Source organism: Helianthus annuus, chromosome 17, assembly GCF_002127325.2.
Source record: "Helianthus annuus cultivar XRQ/B chromosome 17, HanXRQr2.0-SUNRISE, whole genome shotgun sequence".
Lineage (NCBI taxonomy): Eukaryota > Viridiplantae > Streptophyta > Magnoliopsida > Asterales > Asteraceae > Helianthus > Helianthus annuus.
This window is the reverse complement of record NC_035449.2, coordinates 73,705,743-73,728,910: the sequence shown is the minus strand read 5'-3', so window position 1 is coordinate 73,728,910 and position 23,168 is coordinate 73,705,743. Positions and strand designations below refer to the sequence as shown.

Below are 23,168 nucleotides of genomic sequence, written 5' to 3'. Positions count from 1 at the left end.
GAGTTATAAAACCAAAAACAATTAAGAGAATAGGGGGACATGAACTCACGGTTTTGCGTTCTTCTATCCGACGTAACTCGAGCTGCTACTAGTGTGCACGACTACCTACAACGTACTACGGTCTATTAGACGAGCGGGTCGTACCTTGACTTAGTATTAATTAGTGTCTTTGAGTTACGTTTCCTTTGTGTCTTCAATATTATTCCAAGTTATATAATTATTTGTTAAAATAATTAATATTTTAACTTAAATTATATCTCTATATATTAATAATACAACCGAATGAACAGTGATCAAAGGGCATGAGAGGAATTTCACAACACCAGAACACGTGTCGTCTTTTTTCCCTGCCACCATACATAGTCGATTCATCCTCTCAAACCTCATCACAGAGAAAAAGACCAGAGAATTAGTATGAACTGAAAATGTGAGAGAGAAAGATAAGAGGGTGAGTGAAGCAGCGGCGAGCCATCTACGGAAACGGAAATGACGGTCGTACCGAGGTTTTCGGTCATCGCAGCGGTGGTCAACAGTCGCACCAGGTGGTGGCTAGGGTTTCAGTTTCCGTTTCAGACATTATCAGCAGCAGAAACCAATGGTCAAGACGGTTAGGGTATCACCACAGTGATGAAGATGGCTTAAAGAAGCTCCGGCGAGATACCTAGGGTTCCGGCCATATTCCGGCGAATTCCCCGCAGAAAGAGATGAAGATGGCTTCAAGAAGCTCCGGCGAGATACCTAGGGTTCCGGCCATATTCCGGCGAATTCCCCGCAGAAGGATTAAAGCTTGCATGTTCCATTTTCATGTAGATTGATGACCGATTCGTCTGAAATCATTCCGAGACATGTTTTTATGGCTTCCAGGTAGTCCTTTTATCGTTGCACTGTAGTTATTTTTCCATGTGCAACCTATAAATTTTCACCTTACTTTGTGTTTTTAGCAGTTAGAATGTAGAATCAATTGGTTGTGTAAATGGTTCACCAAGATTTGTAAACTGTTTGTTTCTGGTGCTTATTTCATTTCTCATTAAGATCTCAATTTAATTATAGAAAATGTTGTGCGTTGATGCATCATGTTCCTTTATAAGACTTCAATGCGCAATTTAAGTACTCATTTGCTTATTATTGTTTTGTTGATCCTGTTAAGATCTTCAAAGATGATTCTGGGTTAGTTTTTGGCCTTGATTAGGATAGACAGTAACTTATTGTCAATGTTATGTTGCTATTATATAGTGATTCGGATGTGGAATCTATTATGTTTAAAACTATATTTTTTTTATTTTTATGCAGTGATGCTCTTATGCACCTATACGTAATAATCATAGATCATTTTGGGCAACTTTCCATTTGAAATTGTTTCATATTCCGTAACATTGGTAATCCCCATCTTTAACTAGAAGCAAACTTATTGAACAACTCATAAGGAACCGACAAGTGGTTTCTGACCCGTAATCGGCGACAACGTTCATTCTTCAGCTAAGATCCGTTGGTGAGCCTTGCTCACAGCCATTAACTAGGGGGGGATAGTGCACGGTCCTCCCAACCGCCGGAGTGTTATCACTCCGCAAGCTAGCCACCCAGCAAGGCCATGCCTGGCAGTAAATCTCCTACCATAGGGGCTTTTTGGACTGAGGACCTGACTCGAACCCGCCACCTCCGGGTTAGAAAGGAGGCTGGTGGCCACTGGGACACCCCCATTCGGTAACGATTTTCTATAGTTGAAATGTTTATATGGAAAGTTGGTGCGAATTGAGTACTTTGGGATGGGATTGTATAACTTGGTTTGTTAAAATGTTCATATATGTAGAAATTTGGCGTCAAATGGGTACTTTGGAGTGGGATTGTATAACATGGTTTGTATAGCTTGTAGGTAAACTAATCAATCACTTATGTACTAATGTGCATTTTATCAGCATGCAAAATTTACTTTGTTTTTTCACTTTGGCCACCTCAGGAAGCTTCTATCCTTTTACTTGATGAATAAGAGAGACAACAAAGAGAAAGGCAGTCCTTAATGAGAGACTCAGGCGCGTGCAGACTATCTAGCCATAAAAAAATGTCAATGACGAAGCTTTCCATGGTGCTATCGGTTGGAGTGTACAGGAAGTGGTGGTGGTGCAGACGCAGCTCTGATGAATTGTGGTGTTGAAACAAGGTCGAAACAAAACGAAAGGGGACAATGACGACATAGTGACAGTTTAGAAACCATAGCCGTGAACTTAGCCGACTAGGGTTTTTATCAAAAATCCAGTGACCCCTTCGAGCTGCGTGTCTTATTTCGAAGCTAGGAACTACGAGGTACATGTAAATCCAATTACCTATCTCGCACCACCTCTATACAACTTTAAGGTACGTGTAATTTGAAGAATGTTACACAATCATTATAAATTATCAGTCCTTCCACACTTGTGTTTTTTCGTATGATGAGGAGAAGCTTCATTGATATTTTCATTCCCCTTTTGCAAAGCGTGAGTAGAAAAGATTGAAATAATTATTTCTGCTTTCATTAGTTGGATGCTTAATTTGGGTTTTTCTTCATAAATATTGCTTTTATTTTTGTTCGTTTGTTTTGATTTCATATATACAGGTTATTACTATTAATGAAAAAAGAATATTTGGCATCCTTTTGGGTTTAACATTGAATTGTGACAAATGAGAACATGGGCTGCCCTGCCTCTCAATATTCTTGACCCCTTCCACAAGGTCAAAATTATTTTTTGTAAGATTTTACAAAATGGTTACTCATTATTTTTAGTACAAAGCATAAACATTATGTATTTATTCCAAGTCTTACTGAAGCATATTGGTTAATCAACAAAACTAGAAAGATTTGATTAGTTGTATACTCTAATCGAAATCGTTTAATTGTCTTAAATTCAGGTAAAGATTGTCAAATCTAAGAGATTAGGAGGCTGTATTATGAAACTGGTGACTCGACTTCTGACTCGCCAGGCATTTTCATGTCTGATTCACTAACTCAACTCGGAATTGCTTCCACATTACAAATGGGAGTAGAAACATAAGACATATAAAAGCGATGGTCTTTAGTAGATAAACATATTTATGGTCTCAAAACTGAAAAAAAAAAGTCGGAGTAAGCTTTGTAAGTTAAAAGTTCTCGGAATGTTGTAATGTTGCTGTAATCATCTTCTCCAAGCCGTTGTTGAAGCCTTTGCTGTCTCAAGTAAACTTTGTTTTTAATGGTTCTTTAATTTTTGTTTTTCAACTCAAATTTCAAGCAAAATAATCGCATCTTTATTGATGCTTTTTTATTTTTTTTGCCTAAATTGCAATTATATAGATTTGTGTAACTGCTGTCAACTTTTAAATCCAACTACATTTGTTTTAAAACAACCTGTTTTGACCCATACTCAATTTTGTCAATACCCATTTCGACTTGAACCAAACTGACCCCCTTTCAAACGAACTGTCTTAACCCGAAGCCGTTCTGACCCGAACACACCCTGACCCATTAGCCCACCCGACCCAACCTGCCGTTTTGACCCGTACCCCTTTTTTTCAATACCCGTTTTAACTCGAACGAAACTCACCTCTTCTAACCTTACCTCACTCTGACCCACTAGCCCGCCTTGCAGCTTGTATCTTCTAATATGTTATTGGATTTTTAATAGGTTATAATCAAGGTTCCATTTTGTTGGTCACGGGTTCGCATTCTGTTGGTGGCGAGTCATATTGCAACTTAACGTGAATTTTATACCAAATAACGTTTATAGAACGACTCGCTTTGACGCCGCAACGCGCGCACGGTTTCACACTAGTTTATTAAATTTTGGAATAATTTTTGAAACAATTATTTTAACTTAATACTTCCTAAGTATTTATACTTGAATTTCCTTCCCAAGGATGGGGGTATCTTTCACTTGTATATTTTTTGCCATGTATCGGGGTCGTATTCCGGTGTGTATTTATACGTATGATAATACGTATTTTTATTGTATTCATTAAGTATTAATACACTTAATTTCGTATTAATTTTTCCGAAATATTATCTTTAATAATAGTTTACCAACATATATTTCCAAAATATATATTTCAATAAATATTACTTAGAAAAATTATTTATAATTTTTCTTTTGGCAAAAATACTTGTATTCTCTCGTGAGTTTCAAAAATAATATATTTCATGTCTATCTTGGAAAATATATAAATTCGTTTTTTCCAAAAATTATATACTTCATATTTATTAGAGAAAATATATTTTTCATCTCAAAATATTGTATTTCGTGTTTGTGTAAGAAAAAAAATTATTTTTCTTAAAAATAATATATCGTATAAAAACTTCAAGAAAAATATATATTCATTCTTGCCAAAAATAATATATTTTTCCCTTATAAAAAATATGGTATATTCTTGTAGTAATTGTAAAAAATCATATTTTCATTTCCTTGTGTCCAAAATATTATCTACCAAAATATACTTGTAAATTAAATTCCGGAATATTTTTGTAAGTTATGTTCCTTGTTCGGTTTCACCAATATTTTGCGTACAACTTGTGTATTTATTCCTTGGAATTTTGGTAATATTTTGGATTGTAATTCTTGGTATTTTGATGTGTTATATTATTTCATATCCTAAAATAATATAACTAATACACAAAATATACAAATAATCACACACGTGGTGACTTCTAAATATATATATTTTCCTAAATATATATTTAGTCACTTTTATTTATAAAAACCAACCTCCAATACTTATATTTTGTAACAAAAATTATGGCAAAGTTTATGTAAGTGATCGGAGTGTCGCGCTCCGGTCAAAGATAATATTTATATGCCCAAATTACCCTTAACAATGTGTTAGTGGTAGTAAGGGGTCGATCCACGAAGAGTATGTGGTTTGTGTATGGATTCGAATGAATTATAAACGATTGTCACAATTTATGAAGCTTGCTAAAATGTTTTTGGTTTTCGTTTAATTAAGAGAAATGATTTTTAACTAATTGAATTGATGCAAATGATTAACGACTACTAATTAACGATTGCAAGAAAAATGATTACTAGAACGATATTAATAAAAAGGAATCACACCCGGTTTCGGTAATTGTTAACCTAGGATTTCTACAAGTTCTAGTTTCAACTCAAATGCATTTGATTAACGGATTTAGTGTACCGTGACTTAGGTGCTACTAGCTATCAACGCCCCGAAGAACGGACAAAAAGACACTTTGTAATCAACACAAGTAAATCCTAACAATGACAATGTACAATTACATATCACCGTTTCGCGAAGTCATAACTTTTAACATCGCTCGACAATTCACGAATTCGTAACAAATGTAATACTATTGTCAAGAGTTTCAAAAACCAAATACAAATTGTCACTAAGTTAAAACAAGAACAATTCAAAACCCTAGAATTAATAACTACCTACACCGGGGTGAAACCGAGATGATTAGCCGCTCATGGTTGAAGAAGCTTGATCACCGGATGTTTGGAATGCGGATGAAGTCATCTCGAATCTTGAAGGATGAAGGAATGATGAAGGTTTGGTGAATGATGATGGTGGTAGGATTGATGATTGATGATATGAAGAACTAGGGTTTAGGTGGATGGATTGATTGTTGATTTTGATTGTAGAGATGAAGATCGCTCGAATGGAGATGAAGTGGTAGGTGATAATGGCTCCAAGTTGATGTTTTCAAACTCAATTCTTGTGTAACTTACGAGTTGAAATGAATGAGAGCCAATAGAAATCGAACTAGACCTTAATTTGACCAAAAATCCCGTTTTGCGAATCCAACACCCGTCGCCGACGGGCCTGACCCCGTCGCCAACGGGTTCCCAAAAATGCTTCTTTGGCCGACGGCCTAAGTGACTGGTTACGGGGATTTCTGGCCTACGGGGCTTTCGGGGCCCGTCCGGGACGGGTATACCCCCGTCGCCGACGGCCCCTAGAAATCCAATTCTCCATTTTTCGCTCCTTGCACTCCCGATTGATCCATAACGCATCCCGGTGCTCCGGTTTTCGACCCGGTGACCCGTAAAGCTCCCGAAAAGCTCCTTAAACTCCATCAAACCTGCAAAACACATTCTTGATTAAAAGTAGGCTATTCGAAACTAAAACTTACGTAAAAACGTTAAGTTAAACAATAACAAGCACCGGTTTACAACCACGTATCACATCCCCACACTTGTCTTTTGCTTGTCCTCAAGCAAATCTGCTTTTTACTTTCACGTGGGTCGAACAACAAATGCACATCCCATTCCCGAGACAGAAGTTAAGGTCTACTGTCATGCAAAAGTTCAAACTCTTTACCATCTCCACATATTTACCGGTAAAGTGAATAATCACTTATAATGATGGTTATCCAAGATTAACCCGCCCGTAAAACTAATAAATCATGCATATCCCTCACAATGTGCTCTCCACTCGGCTTAAAATTTGCTAATATGTATAATGTATTAGCATTTCAACAATTAATCGCTCAAAACCGATTAGAACACGTACCCGCATAAGCTTGCAACTCAATCATTCTCCACTATCGAACACAAATACTTAAGCACAAGTCAAAAGGTCTTTGAAGGGTTGTAACGGGGCTAGGCTAAGGGTAGGAAATAGGATATTTTTAAAGTGGCTAAAGTGATGAAAATTTGACTTTTTATTACAAAAGACTATCCTAAACAAAAGCAACTATAAACATCCACTATGGGCAATAATCTTTCACCCTTTTATTCGATAACTACTAACGCTTCTTTTTGTGTTTTTCTTCCACAATTTTCAAATTTTTTTTTCGTAATAAATCATAACAACTATACAAACTTAAGCTCCTATAATCGAATTTTCATCACAAGGGTTTAAAAAGAAAAGGTTTAAGGTTTATGGCTATAGGGTGGTCAAACGAAAGGTTTAGGCTCAAAATGGGCAACTAAGGAGTTTGTTCGGGTAAGGATATAAAAAAAGTTTAAAGAGAAAAAGGTTTACCTAATGCCTTAATCATTCTCGTGCTTGTATTTGGTCTATAGTCTCAAACGTATAAAAAGTTGCAAGTTCTACAATACGCGACTAACGGTACACTCAACAAAGAAACATGTAAATGTGAATCTATGATATATAAGTGGCTCAAACCTCACGTATAAGGGTATGATATGTGATATGCATACATTACTAGCTCCTTAGGCGAATTATTCCCAAATAACCACCCGCTAAATACCCGTTATGCTTATTAATTTGAACTTGACCATGACAAAAGACCAAATGGGTTGTGACATCCCTCGTTGACTTGGTTACTTGTGCTTTTGAGATTGCTTTGAAAACAAGATATTTTGAAAAATTTTTGAAATTTTCCCCCATCCCCACACTTGAGGTAAACATTGTCCTCAATGTGTAGTGTTTAAATGAACGGGTCAAGATCGAAAAATTTTTACTACTCCCCCATCCCCACACTTAAGGTACATATTGTCCTCAATGTGTAGGAACTAGAGTTTTAAAAATGCACAAGGGATGTGACACGACTACCTTCCCAACTTTTCACCCCGGAAATTAAAATACAATTTACAATCCACTTATTTGCTAACTAAAAATCAAAGATAAAAAGAACGTATGCACCTGGTTTTTCGCTAGTTCCTCGTGTGCTCTTCATCTTTTAAACAAAGCGGTCGTCTCACGAACATAATGTACCTACAAATCTTAACCCTTGTGTAGAAGCATGCTTCTCACAACCATCAAAATTTGTTAGTTACCTAGTTCTACCACTTTTATGAAATTATTACCAAGCCATACATTATTTTACTTTGATTTTATGTGGAAAATATTTTACAACAACAACAAACCTAACTCACTTTCGTAGGAATCACGACGGCATTTAGCATATGCACGCAAGCCCTTTAAACCTCCCGATAGCTCGAGAGGACGAGTCGGTCTCGTGAGGGTTATATAGGGAACACACCCACAAAGTTCATTTAACTAGACATAAATTAAATAAAAACGAAAAGAAATAACGGAATAAAATATACAACAACAACAACATAAAACATACCATACCTCTACCGCTGATATCGCTCGTTTGGATCCATTGGCGGGTTGGGTTGGTATGGATAACCAGTGAGGGCCTCGAACATCTCCCTATAGTTATCTAAGGGGCTTTGCTCCCCTTGGGGCGGTGGTTGGTACGGGATTGGAACGAAGCTAGACCCTACCGCTTCGGGCCAATGCGGAGTCGGGTCAGATGGGCCTTGAGGATAGGGAAGATCGGAGTAATTTGTCCACCCCGAATGCTCGGCGTAGGGGAGGCCGGCTTGGTAGTCTCTATGGTGTCGCTCTTGATCATGCAACACTTTGGCGTTATTAATCGCCATTTGTTGAGAGACGTACATGGCACTCCAACGGCGTCTGTTCAATTCTTGTTCTTCCTGTCGCCGCACCGCTTCCGCTTCTTCCCATGCCCGTCTTCGGGCTGCCTCATCCTCTTGTAGCTTTGCCAACTGTTCCATGTGTGATCTTTGCATGGCTTGGAACAGTTCTTGCTCTTCCATAAACTTGTTCATTCTTTCACGTTGGGCTCCTTGAGCCTCCCAATATTCTTGCATTGAGGATCCGTGAGACCCTTGCCAAGCTTCTCTCCTTTGATTGTATTCCCGTCCTTCACCGATACACGCGGAGACATTGTCATATATCTCCTGTTGCCCCCGATCAAAACTTTTATAGGAGGGCACCCGCCTCCTGGTCACAAAACCTGCCACCTCTGCGTTAATTTCCCTATGTGGCCGCATATATCGTTGCCTCGGCCTTTGTGCACCGGAGGGTTCAGCTCCCTCCTCTTCTTCACCCATTTCCACGTCTTCTTCCACGATGGGTGGTGCTCCAGCAGCACAGATCTCATACTTGTTCCCCAAATCATCGGTCACAACGTACTTGTTTCCCGAGAACATGACTTCTATCTTCCAATTCTTCCGCATGTAAGCCACATTAAATTCCTCCACCGGCTTAGAAACCCATAGTGATTCCGGGGGTAAACAATTTTGTTGCACAATCATGGCGCTAATGAGTCGTGCATACGGAATAAACCGCCTCTGGGACGACTCCCTGGTAGCCCATGTGTTCATCATCACTATGTGTCTCCACGATAGTGTCGGGGTCCCATACAGTAAGGCATGCACCACCCTACAATCACTCACTCTTACTCCTCCACGGTCACCAAACCTTGCCAAGATGTTCTCAACCGAGATCCCTTGAAGAATCTTTCCCTCAAGCGACATTTGCTTCCGTTTCATTTCTCCCCCTTGGTGGGTCGGTAAAATAACATCTATCAATTGCTCACCATCATTGATGTTCAAATGATTATCCAAAAACTGCTCGATGGTTGGGTAGTCATATGCTTGTGCTCCCAAAGAGTCAAAACGAGCAATACAATTCATGGTCTCGAAAGACATCGTCATGCTCCCTCGAGTAGTCTTCCCCACTAACTTCCACTGTGAAGGGGATTCATTCTTGTTTACGAGCCTCAATGTGGACAACCATTCACATACCTCCGATAAGTAAATCCTGGAGGTATTATCTTCGCACCAATCAAGAACGCTTTCCCATCCTAAACGCTCAAACATTTGCACAATCCCGATGTTCCGGAATTCTTCTACATTCACGATCCGTTCACATATCACTCTTGTTGGAACCGACGTGTTCACCCCATTCACCATCTTCCACTTCCACAACTTAGCTTCTAACTTTCTATCTTGATAGCTCGACAACTGTTTGTTCTTCTCGTCATCCCAAATTCTAGCACTTTGGCTATCCCTGAACTTTGCCCACTCCCAATCTTGTCTATATAACCTTGCATCATTTTCCTCTACGGAGCTTAGTTGCTCCCACTTCTTCGGTATTAAACCGGAAGAAGACCCAATCCCGGATGATGAAGCTTGACCTGTAGTCTTTTGCCTCTTGCTTCCCGCCATGACTACAATCACAAACAAGCAAACATCAATATAGATTCAACCTTCATTAACTCCCAAACTTTGAACATGAGGTATGATGTTGACGTTTAAATTAACAAGTGAATGTAAAATCGCCTCTTTAAACTTCCCAAGTCGCTCACTTTATCATAAACTTGTTAATTTTCTGTTAATCATACAATCTCTTATAATTTTCAACAAAAGTCAACATCATCTTCATGTTCAATCATGTTCATAACAGTGTAATCACTTCACTATGGCTATGACATACTCAAATTCCATTCAAAACAACTAATCTTACTCAAAATCATGCTAGCACAACATACATTGTCTAAACAACCTACTCTTAAACCAAAAAGTTTAAAATTTCGGAAGAAAAACACTAATATATGATAATCAAGCATAAATTTGAGAAGAATCCATACCTTTGTTGTTGTTAAACAAGAAGAACTAAGAAAAGATGGCAAATAAGCAACTTGACGAACACCCTTTCAAAAACCCTAAAGAACACGCCCAGAAATCTCGCACAATAGCAAGAATTGATGAAAACCGTGTTGGGGGTTTTGTTCCTCTTGAAAAATTACCCAAGATGGACCCAAAAATCAGTGGATTTGGTGGAGAATTGAGAAAGTTATGAGAGGTTGAAGGTTTAGGGTTCTTGAGGTGAGAGATGGAGAAGATGAGAGTTAGGTGAGAGGTAAAGCAGGGATGTAGTGGTTGTAAATGATGTGTAATTGATGGGTAACAATTATGTGGTCACAAGTGCACTTGGGTTATGTTAGAATAGGTTTTGGAATGCTTTGAATCGGGTTTAAACGAGTTAGAACGAACCAGCGTCGGAACGAAAATGGGGACCCGTCGCCGACGGTCATCAACCCGTCGCCGACGGGGTGTGAATTTTGGTTCTTTGGCCGACGGGTTAACCGTCTGGATACGGGACAAAAGGGCCGACGGGGTGGATTTTAAAGCCGTCGCCGACGGTCATCAACCCGTCGCCGACGGGTCTTGTTGTTGTTTTTTTTTTTTTTTTTTGAAATATGAGGAAAAATATGACTTTTTAATAAAGGGCCCTATGTACACTAAAAATTCCTAGAATTTATTAAAAATCTTTTTGTGAATTTTTATAAGTTAAATTTTTTCAAAACGGAAATCGTTAATGTCCCTACCACCCCCCAAAAATTCGTGTATTGTCCTCAATACACATAAACAAGTCTAAAAACATACCTTGTATCTTCATGACCCGTTCGTAGTGTCTAGACGTCACACAATCAAGAAAGATTAGTAGGAACTGAAACGATAATCCTCGAAACACCCAAACAATTAAACAAATATACATAACTTTACACAAAGTGTTACCGGTCCTTTTCATTCGACCTCGTAAACCGGGAAACTTACCACGAAGCTTACCGATTCCTTGTTTGCATCCACTTTCTCATTACCCTCGAGAAACGGTTTTAGCCGATGACCATTTACCGTTTGCCTTACCCCGTCCTTCGGGTCCTCGATAGTAACATCACCCAATTGTCCGACCCGGGTGACAACATAGGGTCCCATCCACTTACTTCGGAGCTTCCCGGGAAAGAATTTGAGCTTTGAATTGTAGAGCCACACCTTTTGACCCACTTCAAATTCTTTCTTCCTCAACTTGGCATCATGCGCTCTCTTCATTCCGTCCTTGTATTGAGATGCGTATTCATATGCCGTCTCCCGTAGCTCCTCCAATTCACACAACTTGAGCTTCCGTTCCTTACCTGCGTCATCGTATTGCACATTAACCTCTTTAATAGCCCATAATGATTTGTGCACCAATTCAACCGGTAAATGGCAATTTTTACCGTAGACCAACCGGTAAGGTGTAGTGCCTATGGGTGTCTTATGTGCCGTTCGGTAGGCCCATAAAGCATCGTTCAATTTAATTGACCAATCTTTACGGTCCGCCCTCACGGTCTTTTGCAAAATCTGCTTGATTTGCCTATTTGACACCTCAACTTGCCCGCTTGTTTGCGGGTGATAGGGGGTAGCAATCCTATGGTCAACACCAAACCGTTTTAATAGTTTGCCAAACCGAAAATTTTTAAAATGAGATCCTCCATCACTTATGATGACACGAGGAATCCCAAACCTTGAGAAAATATTGGTTTGGACAAAGTTACATACTACGGAATGGTCATTTGTCTTGGTGGCTATTGCTTCAACCCATTTTGACACATAGTCAACGGCCACCAAGATATATAAATTGCCATAGGAATTGGGGAATGGGCCCATGAAATCAATACCCCATACGTCGAAAACATCGACTACAAGGATTGGTTGCATGGGCATCTCATCCCTTTTTGAGATACCCCCTAACTTTTGACACTCAATGCAATTTCTTGCAAACTCGTTTGCATCTTTGAAAATGGTAGGCCAATAAAGCCCACTATTCAACACTTTGTGACCCGTTTTGTGACCACTAAAGTGACCACCACATGCAAACGAGTGTAGATGTTGCAACACGCTCGGAATCTCTTCGTCATCAATGCATCTCCTTATAACTTGATCCGCACACTCCTTCCACAAATGCGGTTCTTCCAACCGATAATACTTGATTTGGGACATGAAGTGTTGCCTTTTCCGTCTATCCCAATGCGCCGGCATATCACCTGTAACAAGATAATTGACAATGTTAGCATACCATGGCAATTTATCTAGTTTCATTATGTGCTCATCCGGGAAAGACTCATTGATCTCAAAGGCTCTCGGATCATCTTCTACCATCAATCGGGACAAGTGGTCCGCTACCACATTCTCAATACCCTTCTTGTCCCGTATCTCCAAATCAAACTCTTGGAGCAAGAACACCCATCGGATCAATCTCGGCTTCGCATCTTTCTTCTCCATGAGGTACCTAACTGCAGTGTGATCAGAGTAAATAATCACTTTACTACCCCATATATAAGACCGAAATTTATCCAATGCATATACCACCGCAAGTAGCTCTTTTTCGGTGGTTGTGTAGTTCAATTGTGCATCCGAAAGAGTCTTACTTGCGTAGTATATGGCAACGGGTTTCTTGTCAACCCGTTGTCCCAACACGGCCCCCACCGCATAATCACTTGCATCGCACATAATCTCAAAAGGTAAAGACCAATTTGGCGATTGCAAGATTGGGGCCTCCACTAACTTCTCTTTTAAATTGTTAAAAGCATTTTGGCAATTTTCATTAAACTCAAACGGTTGGTCTTTTAGCAACAAATTACATAAAGGCTTCGTTATATCACTAAAACCCTTAATAAATCGCCGATAAAAACCCGCATGACCTAAAAACGACCTAACACCTTTAACGGTCGTGGGATAAGGTAAAGTAGATATGACTTGTACCTTAGCACGATCAACCTCTATCCCACAACTTGACACCACATGCCCCAACACGGTTCCCTCTTGAACCATAAAATGGCTCTTTTCCCAACTTAGGACCAAACTAGTTTCAACACATCTTTTTAATACTTTATCTAGTTGGTCCAAACAAGTCTCAAACGATGATCCAAAAATTGAGAAATCATCCATGAAGATTTCCAAAGACTTTCCCACCATATCGGAGAAGATACTCATCATGCACCTTTAAAAGGTGGCGGGAGCATTACATAATCCAAACGGCATCCGCCTAAATGCGAAGGTACCGTAAGGACATGTAAATGTAGTCTTTGCTTGATCTTCCGGATGGATGGCAATTTGGTTATAACCGGAATAACCATCTAGGAAGCAATAAAATTTTTGCCCCGATAACTTCTCAACTATTTGATCAATAAAAGGTAAAGGAAAATGATCTTTGGAAGTTGCGGTATTCAACTTCCTATAATCAATACAAATTCGCCACCCGGTTACCGGCCGGGTAGCTACCTCTTCACCTGCGTCATTTTTGACGACTTGTATGCCGGCTTTCTTGGGAACCGTCTGTGTTGGGCTCACCCATTGGCTATCCGAGATCGGGTAAATGATACCCGCATCAAGCCACTTCAACACCTCTTTCTTCACTACCTCCCGCATGTTCGGATTTAACCGTCTTTGTGCATCTCTAACGGGAGTCACATTCTCTTCCGTGATGATTTTGTGCATCACCACCGAGGGACTAATACCCTTCAAGTCCGCAATGGTCCACCCAATCGCCGCCCGATTGGTGACCAACACCTCCATCAACTTTTTCTCTTGCTCTCAGGTTAAATTGGATGCGATGATAACCGGGAGAGTGTTGCCCTCTCCAACATAAGCATACTTGAGATGCTTCGGCAATGCTTTCAACTCCACTTCCGGAGGCTCCACTAAAGACGGCTTCAATTTAGTATCAATGCTCTCCGGTAAGCTCTCAACTTGGTGCGTCCATGTTGGTTTTCCTTCTCTAACCGCAAGCACCTCCAAACTCCTCACTTCCTCGTCCATGCTTTGTTCCACCTCCACCTGTGACCTGTCAAACACATAACAATCCTCCATTGTGTTTTCCCCATAAACGACTGTGTCGCAAAGAGGTATACACGTGTCAACAATGTCTGCCATAAAGCATTCATCATCAACTGGAGGGCTCATAAGTCTGGAAAAAACATGCAACCTCAACCTTCGGTTTCCAAATGTCATATCAACCGTTCCCGTTCTGCAATCAATTTGAGCATTTGCAGTTGCTAAGAACGGTCGACCCAAAATCACCGTAGGTTGTTTGGTTGGGTCCTTGGCCACATAATCAAGTACAAGAAAGTCCACCGGATAGTAAAAATCCTCGATTTTCACTTTCACATCTGAAACAATTCCACGGGGTAGTTTAGGTGTCAAATCGGCTAACACCACGGTGGTGTTTGACGATTGAAGTGGACCAAACTCGTATTGGTCATACAAACTACCCGGTAAAATGCTTACACTAGCACCAAGATCTAGAAGTGCCCGGTTGATTTTAAAATCGTCCACTTGAATTGAAATGATAGGCGCACCCGGATCTTGGAGCTTAGGTGGAAGGGCACCCGAAAGAATCGAACTCACGTTTTCAGTTAAATCTAACTTTTTTGAAAATTTGTGAGTGCGTTTTTGGGTACACAAATCTTTCAAGTACTTAGCATAAGAAGGTACTTGTTTAATTGCATCCAAAAGAGGTAAATTGATTTTTACTTGTTTGAAAATTTCCAACAACTCTTCTTGTTGTGGACCTCTTTTGTTTACAACCTTTTTCGTCGGTCCCTTCAATGCTTTGGGATAAGGGGCGGTATTAACCTCCACACCCTTTTCCTTAGCCTTGGGGACGGGAATGGCCACACCGGGAGTAACATTATTCTTTTTCAAATCATTTTTATTTTGACCCGTTTGGCCATCCTCAAACTCATCATCACTAGCATCTTCCACCACCCCTTCGACAAATTGGGGTGGTGGTGTTTTGACACCATTATCAACAACTCACCACTACGTAAAGTAACTTTATTAATTGGTACCTCACGTGTGTTCCTCGAGCTCGACCCTTGATGCTTGGGGTTTATGGTGGTGTCACTTGGAAGCTTCCCCGTGCCTCCCTTTATTTGGGCCACTTCTTTCGCTAGTTGGCCTACTTGTTTTGCTAATGCCTCATGTGCTTTGTCTCGAATCTCATTCTCCTTCTTGGATTCTTGCATCATCGAAAGCATCGCATCCATCTTTGTATTCAAGTCATTACCACCGGTTTGGTTGTTTGACCCACTTCCGTTACCGCCTTGGTTGTTGTAATTCTTTTGGTACCCACCTTGGTACCCTTGGTTGTAATTCCGTTGGTAGCCTCCTTGGTTACCACCTTGGCGGTTTTGGTATGATGACCCGCTTCCTCCTTGATTACCCGATTGGAAATTCGGGTTCATTTGATTTGAAGCATTGTCATACCGAAAGTTGGGGTGATTTCTCAAACCCGGATGGTAAGTGTTGGAGTTCATGTCATATTGTTTTCGATCTCCATACACTTGATTGACTTCTTCGGTATAACCACTCGAACCCATTGAACATTGCTCGGTCGCATGCCCAATATCCCCACATTCTTCACAAACCGCAAACTGAACCGCGTTCACCTCTTTCTTCTTTTTCAATTGAGCTATTTCCCGTTCTAAGGTGGAAATCCGGTCTTTGGAATCGAGATCGGGAAGTGACCGGGAAACTGGATGCCTTTTGGCTCTATCGGCCGATTCTTTTTCCTTGGATCGTTTGCTCATCCTTTCCAAAAATTCCCAATCATCATCCTCGTGATTGCTCAAGAGGGTGCCATTGCTTGTCGTCTCAAGCCGATTCCAAGTTGCATCATCCAAACCCCGTACGAAGCATTTCACCAACTCCCATTTTTCTATTTGGTGATGTGGACATCTCCTCATTAGCTCTTTGAATCGGGTAAATGCTTCATGTAACGGCTCACTTGAAAGTTGACGAAATGACCGAATTTCATCTCTAGCATCGTCGGTCTTGGCCATAGAGTAGTATTCATCCAAAAACGCTTGTTGCATTTGTTCCCAAGTTCGAATACTATTGGCCGGAAGTGTGAGGAACCACTTTTTTGCCTTATCTTTCAACGAAAATTGAAATAACCGAAGCTTCACTTCCTCTAGTGCGAAATTATGCCCCCCAATAGTATCACAAATGGAAGAAAACTCCGTTAAATGCGTGTACGGCTCATCATTGGACCTCCCGTTGAAATGAGGAAGTATGTTGATGTAATGCGGCTTACAATCAAACATCCTCCTTTCGCACACTATCGGAGAATTATTCTCGGTCACTATCGGTCGGAAACGGTCATTTACTCCCCGTGGAGGTTGTTGACGACGTTGTGGCCCATTAACTTCTTGGTCGACCGGTCTTCGATTATCCCGTCTCTCACCTCTTTGATCCCCCCTTCGATTATCCCTTGGGTTACCACCTCCCACGAAACGAGGAATCCGGTTAGGGTTTACATTGTTGTTGTTGTTATTGTTGTTGTAAAACCCATCATTCCGGTTCCTTTGGTTATTGTTTTGTGGTTGACGGTTGTTCCCATAACCATCGTTTCTTCCACCTCCGTACCCGTATTCATCTTCCCCAACATAATTGGCGTTTTGATAACCAAACTCCTCATCGTCGTACCTTCGAGCATTGTAGACGTTTCCCCTATTCACGTAGCCCCAATCTTCATCATCATTAGCTCGATCATCGTAATACCCCCCATCGTCCGAATTTTCCGTATGAATGCTTACGTGTTCCGGCGATTGATAACCGGGAACACTATACGGTTCGTCATCGGGGATTGCATTCCTTAAATCGTCGATGTTGAAAAACGGGTCTTCATTTGCGGGATTGCCGCGATCACGGTTACCTCTTCGATCGGAGTTGACATTCCGATCATCAAGGTTAATAGGTAACGATGCTTGTCGGTGAAGAGGTTGTTGTTGAGGTGTTCGTTGGGTGTTGTTGGTGTTTTGGTTTCGGAAAGGTGGAGTGGGTGGTCTTGCGTTGGTGTTACCACCCGGTTGTTCTTGAGCGGGATAAAAGGTTCCTCGGGATTGGAATTGATTTGGGTTGAGGTTTTGGTTGGGGTTAAAGTCTTGGTTGGAATTGTGGTTTGCCATTGAATCGGTTTCAATGGTCGGTGTGAGTGGTGGTGTTTGGTTGGTTTGATTAGAAGCAAGAGTTGCTTCTAACCGGCTTGCTAGGTTTCTTCTCGCAAGTCTTTCAATTTCCGGTTCGTAGACTAGAGGTGAAGTCCTCCCGGAATTTCGTGTACGCATGCACTACCTGTAACCTGCACAAGTAACACACCCCGCGTAACAAGGAAAAAGACAAATACAAAAAGAAAGCTAAACAGCTTAAACAGTTAATCACACAAATTCAACAAAATCCAAACACAAAGCGCACGCACTCCCCGGCAACGGCGCCAAAATTTGATCGGAGTGTCGCGCTCCGGTCAAAGATAATATTTATATGCCCAAATTACCCTTAACAATGTGTTAGTGGTAGTAAGGGGTCGATCCACGAAGAGTATGTGGTTTGTGTATGGATTCGAATGAATTATAAACGATTGTCACAATTTATGAAGCTTGCTAAAATGTTTTTGGTTTTCGTTTAATTGAGAGAAATGATTTTTAACTAATTGAATTGATGCAAATGATTAACGACTACTAATTAACGATTGCAAGAAAAATGATTACTAGAACGATATTAATAAAAAGGAATCACACCCGGTTTCGGTAATTGTTAACCTAGGATTTCTACAAGTTCTAGTTTCAACTCAAATGCATTTGATTAACGGATTTAGTGTACCGTGACTTAGGTGCTACTAGCTATCAACGCCCCGAAGAACGGACAAAAAGACACTTTGTAATCAACACAAGTAAATCCTAACAATGACAATGTACAATTACATATCACCGTTTCGCGAAGTCATAACTTTTAACATCGCTCGACAATTCACGAATTCGTAACAAATGTAATACTATTGTCAAGAGTTTCAAAAACCAAATACAAATTGTCACTAAGTTAAAACAAGAACAATTCAAAACCCTAGAATTAACAACTACCTACACCGGGGTGAAACCGAGATGATTAGCCGCTCATGGTTGAAGAAGCTTGATCACCGGATGTTTGGAATGCGGATGAAGTCATCTCGAATCTTGAAGGATGAAGGAATGATGAAGGTTTGGTGAATGATGATGGTGGTAGGATTGATGATTGATGATATGAAGAACTAGGGTTTAGGTGGATGGATTGATTGTTGATTTTGATTGTAGAGATGAAGATCGCTCGAATGGAGATGAAGTGGTAGGTGATAATGGCTCCAAGTTGATGTTTTCAAACTCAATTCTTGTGTAACTTACGAGTTGAAATGAATGAGAGCCAATAGAAATCGAACTAGACCTCAATTTGACCAAAAATCCCGTTTTGCGAATCCAACACCCGTCGCCGACGGGCCTGACCCCGTCGCCGACGGGTTCCCAAAAATGCTTCTTTGGCCGACGGCCTAAGTGACTGGTTACGGGGATTTCTGGCCTACGGGGCTTTCTGGGGCCCGTCCGGGACGGGTATACCCCCGTCGCCGACGGCCCCTAGAAATCCAATTCTCCATTTTTCGCTCCTTGCACTCCCGATTGATCCATAACGCATCCCGGTGCTCCGGTTTTCGACCCGGTGACCCGTAAAGCTCCCGAAAAGCTCCTTAAACTCCATCAAACCTGCAAAACAGATTCTTGATTAAAAGTAGGCTATTCGAAACTAAAACTTACGTAAAAACGTTAAGTTAAACAATAACAAGCACCGGTTTACAACCACGTATCAGTAAGAAATTCATGGTTTAAAATACACTTGTAAACACTTGTTGAGGAATATTTTTCTAAGTGTTTAAATTTTTAGAAAATTTTGCCATAGTTTCCTCTAAAAATGGAGTTTTCCATGCTTTTAAGCATATGATTTTCTTTTATAAAAATCATCACAATCAATTCACAATCAACAATAAACAACCTTTACTTACCAATTTTGCTAAAATCATGCATAATCTACTACTTCATGAACTTGAATATTTGTAAAATTTTGTAGTAACTTACTAGTGTCATTAGTAAGCCTTGGTATCCTTTAAAGTGTGATTAGTTCTTTAAAAACTTCATTTTTAAAGAAGATTGATCTTTACAACCTATGATCATCATTTCTAAAAATGTTTCTTTATGATTTCTTCTTGTTCGACAAGTGTTTCTACATTTGTTTAACCACCAAAAATAGAGTTTGTTTATGTAAGAACCAAGATTTAATAAAACATATATTTTTAACTTGGTTTCTTTAGAAATCATCCATAAATCTTTAGATCTACAAGTGTTACTACTCACTTTGATCATTATTTTTCAAGAAATCAATGTATTCTTTCAAGTTCATGATCTTTGTGTGGATGATCTATCATCCTTCAACATTTCTACTTTCTCATCTTGCTAGATTATGTTTTTAATCATGATCTAGCAAGATCATATGATGATCTACATCATATATATGAACAAACAACAATCATCAAGCAAATCAACAAATAAACATCAAGATTTCTTTAAGATTTAAGCTTATGTTAATGTTTCATTCTCTTGATTCTTAGTGTTCTTCAAGATTAACATCATGTATCTTCTTTTAACCACTTAAATAAGATGTAAAATGAAGGGATTGGTGTTCTTACTACAAGCTCAAGGCTATGGATGATCAAGAGAAGAAATGAGGTGGATAAAAGCACTAGAGAGAGGTCCTTCAAGTTCCGTTGCTTGCAAGCTTCTTAGATATGCTCCTTACACCCTTAAATCACCTTTGAATATATGGATTGAAGCTAGAAAAGAAGATGTACGGTGATGGTGGATGAGTCGTGAGCTAAAGGAGGAAGAAGGAGAGTTTTCTTGATTGAAAGTGTTATAATGAATATGAGGGAAGGACTTGTAGTTTCATAGACAATCCTCCAACATTTATTTAACCTATGGTTAACATGTCTCTTATTATCTATGCATATCTTATAAAATATTAGAAGAAAATCAAGTGTGGGCCCCATGGTGTAACCGGCCTTAGATTGGGGGGGGGGGGGTCTTAGTTGCATCTCAACTTGTTAAGTGTTATGTTTAGGGATTTAGGTGTTTAAGTGTTTTAGGAAGTGATATGGTGTTTGGTGACCATAACTAGCTTTATAACACTAGAACAATGCTTCTAGTAAGAATTTGATGTTTCGGGTAGTGTCCGGTTGTTCGGTTCGTTACTGTTCGTTAAAGTGCTAAATTGCGCAGTTTAGTGTGCTTTATATTGCATTTTATGACAGTTTCGGTTCCTGACACTTAGGAAAGTATTCTGGATCATTAAACCATTTTTATGCATTATATTTAGATGTTAATTTGCTGAAGATTGCTGAATTTGTCTATTTACTATAGAATTCTGCAGTTTTAGGTGCTCTTTGTTTTTTCTGCAGGAAAAGGTCAGCAGTCTGTGGACCACATCTGCACGCATCTGCAGGAGAAGAGGTGGACCAAAGGTCTGTAGTCTGCAAGGAGAAGAGTGTTTGTTTTACATATAACCCTTCTCTTCTCTTCTCTTCTCTTCTCTTCTCTTCTCTTCTCTTCTCACACACAAACACACAAAGAAACACACACAACACCTCATCTCTCTCTCTCTCTGCCTTTCATCTACCACCACCACAACCATCGCCACCACCACAACCGTCGCAACCACCACCACCACCGAACACCCACCCCCGTCGCAACCACCACCACCACCACAACCACCCACCCCCATCGCAACCACTACCACCACTGCCACCACCGTCACCGGAAGGATCGAGGGAGAGAGATCGAGGGAGGAGAGAGAGATCAAGGGAGGAGATGAACGGGAAGGAGGGTTTCGATTTGGGGGTTTTATTTGCCTTCATCTACCACCACCGCTACCACCGTCACCACTACACCACAACCACCACCGTCACCTTCTCACGGTTTGTTCTCCGGTGACTCTTATTCCGGTCCTAAGTTTCAGAATCAACGGTTTTCGAAATCGAATCTTCAGGTTAGGGTTTATGTGTTTATTATGTTTAATGATTTGGGGATTTTTTCGTTTGTTAAGAGATTTGAGGATTTTTTTTTTTGGTTCAGATGAGGGTGTGGTGTCGGAGTGGAGGTGGTGGCAGAGTGGAGGTGGCGGCAGGTGAGGGTGGGAGGTGGTGGCGGAGTGGAGGTGGTGGTAGAGGATGTGGTGGTGTCTGCTGGAGTGGAGGGAGAAGAGGGAGAAGAGGTTGTGCAGACCTTAGAAGACATGGGTTCATGTCTGTTTGAAACAGAGGTCTCGCAGACCTTTTTTAATGAAAGGTCTGCGAGAAAACAAACAAGCTGTAGACCCTTATGTATGCGCGTGGTCTGCGTGGCGCAGACATAAGAGGTTCTGAAGTGCTTCTAGCAAAAAACAAACACCACCTTAGGGTGTTTCTGGCACTTTCCGACACCTATGTCATTACTGGGAAGGCAATTTTATAACCCCTACGTTCCTACACACTATACTAGTGCATCACTTGGTCCTGGGGCTTATTTTGTGTCTTAACATCGTGTCTGTCTAAGTATTGAACTCCCGTTAGTTCTTCTAGTTTGTCTGATAACTGTGCCAACTCTGTTCTATGCATTAGTAGGACTATATTTTGTTGCATATAGTAATGATAAAAAGTCTTGCAACATGAAATGCCATTGTATGTATATAATAGAAATCATAAATTCATTTGTCTTGTAAACTAGATCATGCACAGTCATTAAAGCACAGATTACTGTCTAATTATTGTACGGAATGTATGGAAAAGTGCCAGTTGTCACACTCCCCCCCCCCCCCGTTAAAAGAATTTCGTCCCGAAATTCAAGCGATGCCATCGGTCGCAGGGGAGTTGTGAATCAAATGTGGTCACTTAGGCTTAGTTTGGTCTTCATGCTCCCAAGTAAACTCTGGGCCATGATATGAATTCCAGCGAACTCTTATAAATCAATTACGACTTCTCCGTGGTTTGTAGACTTTCGGTCCGCAACCTTAACAGATTCTTTAATAAATTGGAGTTTGTCATTGACGTGATTCCTGTTTGCAGGAATAACAACTGTTCCCAGAGTCAGGCTCCTCTAAAGACCAGACACGTGGAATGTGCCGCGATCACTACTGATCTTCTCTGGAAGTTTCAGCTTGTGAGCAATGGTCCCGATCCTTTCCAGGATCTCGAAAGGTCTAATATACCGTGGGTTCAACCTCCCACGCTTTCCAAATCATACCACGCCTTCCCAAGGCGAGTCCCTCATTAAAACCATACTTCCTATCTCAAGTTCCAACGGTTTCCGCCGCTCGTCGGCGTAGCCTTTCTGTATACCACGTGTTTTCTTGACATGATCACATATCTGAACGATCTTGCCTCTAATTTTCCTAAACCTACTCAGGTCAGTAAATCGTTTGTCTCCGGTCTCCGCCCAACACGAAGGGGGACCGATACTTACGTTCCTATAAAGCTTCACACGAAGCGGCTTAAACAGCGGTGTGATAAATACTATTGTAGGAAAACTCCACTAAGGGCTAGTGAGTAATCCATCTTTTCATTAAAGTTCATCACACAAGCACATAGCGAGTCCACCAAAGCCTGTATCGCTCGTTTTCTCTGGCCGTCTATCTGAGGGCGAAATGAAGTACTAAGGTCCAATCGTGACCTAAACGCCTTTGAAACGTCTGTCATATCCTTGGCACAAGACGACCATCTCGGTTGGTCAAGATAGAATCAGGCACTCCACGACGTGCCACAATATTTCTAGC

General features: G+C 40.6%; 1 long non-coding RNA gene across 3 annotated transcripts; it reads left to right on the top strand.

Moving 5' to 3' along the window:
• The first annotated feature begins 317 nt into the window (after positions 1-317).
• On the top strand, positions 318-3,207 carry LOC110925690. 3 transcript variants are annotated; one of them, XR_004886010.1, is made up of 3 exons: positions 318-864; positions 1,955-2,703; positions 2,881-3,207. It is a non-coding gene; the product is annotated as an uncharacterized LOC110925690 (long non-coding RNA). The 3 variants fall into 3 exon arrangements; XR_004886011.1 differs by having other exon boundaries at positions 323-864; positions 1,955-2,349; XR_002584663.2 differs by having other exon boundaries at positions 327-864; positions 1,955-3,207.
• Positions 3,208-23,168: the final 19,961 nt, after the last annotated feature.